Here is a 3,295-nt window from a genome sequence, read left to right on the forward strand (position 1 = left end):
GCCCTCCCTGCCTCCCCCCTCCGCTCCGGGCCGGGCCTCGCACGTCTGGCATGGACGCAGGCCCTCCTGTGCCAACAGAAAGGTCACCGAGCGACATGCAGGGCCCTGCCCTGTGCCAGCCCAGCCCGGAGGACTGCAGCTCTTAAAGGAGCAGGGCCCCAAGGCCTGGCCCTCTTCCCTGCAGAGACCTGGGCCCCCCAAGACCCCCCCCCCCCTGCTCCATGGCCATGTGACCTTGGCTTTCGTGTGGGAATGTGGACCAGCCCATGGCCTGGGCCTCTCGCCTCCAAGACAGAAGAAGAATCATCGGCTGCTCAGGGCCAGCGGCCCCTGGAGGGGTCACACGCATGGTCTCTGTGTGTGTTTGTTTTTTTAGCCATTTTAACAAATAAATAAAATAAATCTCTTTATTGTTGGGAAGATTACAGAGGTCCTCCGTCCTCCCCTTCTTTTGTGAATGAAGAGTGCACGGCCGTTAACCCGTTAAGGAAGCTCGGGTCTCGCTGACCACATGGACCCTGGGGGGGGGGGGGCACAGGGCTGTGAGAGGTCCCATGTGGTCCCTCCCTGTGCGTGCCTGGCTGGGCCGATGGCCTTGTCGGCATTTGCAAACACGCAGGAGGCAGCTTCTAGGTTCCATGAGGGTTTTTTGGTTTTTTAATTAAAAAAAAAAATGGAATTCTTTATTGTTTAAATGATTACATAAGTCTCCTTCCCCCCCCCCTCACCCCCATTGACCTCTCCCCAGCTGCCCCCCCCCCCCCCTCTCCTTTCTGTGTCCATTGCTCATGCTCGCAAGCTTGCATCCAAGTCCTTGGGTTGATCTCTTACTCCCTCTGTCCCATGCTTCTGTGACTCTGGTTCTGTGGTTCATGAGGGGTTTGTTTTTTTAAAAAATATATATTTTATTGATTTTTCGTAGAGAGGAAGGGAGAGGGATAGTTAGAAACACCGATGAGAGAGACACACCCACCAGCCGCCTCCTGCACCCACGGAGGACGGTGGAGACAGAACCAAGACGCCAAGGACAGCGGCCAGGTGAGACAGGGTCCAGGGAAGAGGGACCGACCGGGGAGGTGGGTGGGGGGCTGCGGGGCGGACTGCGGGAGGGGCTGGCCTGGGAGGAGGCAGGCCTGGGTGACACAGGGAAGGCAGGCTGTTGCGGTCTGGGCGTCAGCTCCATGCCCTGAGTGTGGTTCTAGAACACCGCCAGCAGAGGGCAGCAGGCTCCCGCAGATGGCCTGCCTGGGTGTTTGATTCTGCAGCAGTGGCCAAGGGCAGGGCAGGGACGCGGAGAGGGGCAGAGGCCAGGGCACACTCCCAGCCCACTCTGGGGCTCAGCCACCCGGGCAGGAGGGCTCTGTGCCCCCCAGGACTGAAGGACGCCCCCCCCCCTCCAGCCAGGGGTGCCCAGGCTTCTGCCCCCTCCCACTTGGCGGGCAGCCCCAGGCCTCTCCGGGGGACTGAGTGAGCCAGGCCAGACGTGCCCTGGAGCCTTCCCAAGGTCCCTCACCAGCTGGCCAACCTCCCAAGTCTCCCAAGCTGCAGGCCCACCCTCGCCTTCACGCTTTTTTTTTTTTAAGGGAATTTTCTTTTTAATATATTTTTATTGATTTTTTACAGAGAGGAAGAGAGAGGGAGAGAGAGCTAGAAACATCGATGAGAGAGAATCATCGATTGGCTGCCTCCTGCACACCCCCTACTGGGGATGTGCCCGCAACCAAGGTCCATGCCCTTGACCGGGATCGAACCCGGGACCCTTCAGTCCGCAGGCCGACGCTCTGTCCACTGAGCCACACCGGCTTCGGCGGTCATGCGTTTGTTTATGGAGTTGTCTCCATAAGAGGATGGGAAGTAGCCTGCTCCCCTCCCCCAGCACCAGCGGTCGCCAGAGAGGGTTGTCTCAGACGGGGCGGGGAGGGGGGGGACCGCCCAGCGCCCAGGTGCCAGGCGGGTTCAGAGCATGAGCTCACTGGGTTTCCAGAAGGGCCTTCCTTGGGAGGCAGGCCCTCCCAATTCCATTTTACAAACGAGGCCTCTAAGCCTCCCGAACCCCAGGCAGACCACACAGCGCGGCGGGCGGGCAGAGCCAGCTGGAGCGCCAAGTCCTCTGCCGCCCGAGACCCCCCCCCCTCCCCGGGTAATGGTAATACTCGTTCGACCACGAAATAAAACTCACGGCCGAGAAAACCGTTAAGACATAACACAACAAAGGGGTGAGGGAAGAGGGGCAAAAAAATGGGGGGTGAAGGGAGGAGGGAAAGGATAAAGCGAAGGTGGGGGGCAAGGAGCTAGGAAAAGCGAGTGGGAGATTGGGGAATCGAAAAACATAGGTGGGAGCGGAGAGGAGAGAGGCGATAGTAAGAGAGGTGCGCGGTAGAGGACAGAGCAGGGGTGCGGGAGGGGGGCGCGGTGGAGAGAGGAGGGTGGGACACAGAGCGGGTTGCTAGGATCTCTCTCAGCGCTCTATAGGTCTCCATCTAAAGATCTAGAGCACCTCTGTGTTTGTCTATCTCTCTCTCTCCTCTCTCTCTCTCTCTCCTCTCTTTTCTCTCTCTCTCTCTCCCCCTCTCTTTTCTCTTCTCTCTCTCTCTCTCTCTCTCTCTCTCTCTCTCCTCCTCTCTCTCTCTCTCTCTCTCTCCCCCCCCCCCCCGGGTCTCCGGGCGGCCCCTCAGCCTCAGGGTGCTGAGTGCTGAGAGCAGGAACGGACTGGGCCGGACACCCAGGCCCCGCCCTTGCTCAGGGGTCTTGGGCAGGTCCACTGGCAGCGAGCCTCCGTTTCTTCATCTGTGAAATGGGCGCGGATGTGTGTCTGGCGCAGCGGGTGTCGTTTTTTACGGGATGATGCGGAGTGACAGCCCGCAGGGAACCTGGTCTCCGGGCAGGCCTGGGCCCTCCTCACACGGGTGGGTATTGCCCCCCTCACCACCCCGTAGGGTCCTCTCTCCCCCCCCCCCAAACAGCTCGTGGTAAGGGATCGAGAGTCGTTTTAGAGGAGTAGGGCGACCCTGGCACGTCCTCCGCGCACACGGACAGCACAGGCATGCATACGCACACGCGTGCACACGCGTGCACACGCTACGCACACAGTAACTCTCTCCCAAACACAGTCAGGGCACACGCACCACCCACCCACCCACGTCGGCTCTGCACCCCGCAAACGCATCCGTCATCCAGAAAAAAACAGACCCCCCCCCCCCCCGACACGCAAGTCCAAAGGGAAGTCACAAAACAAAACAAAACAAAAAAAAAAAACACACCCAAACTTTACTTGCAGGTAGCCGTTAATAAATAA

The sequence above is a fragment of the Pipistrellus kuhlii genome, unplaced genomic scaffold (assembly GCF_014108245.1).
Source record: "Pipistrellus kuhlii isolate mPipKuh1 unplaced genomic scaffold, mPipKuh1.p scaffold_m20_p_42, whole genome shotgun sequence".
In the NCBI taxonomy this organism is placed as follows: Eukaryota; Metazoa; Chordata; class Mammalia; order Chiroptera; family Vespertilionidae; genus Pipistrellus; species Pipistrellus kuhlii.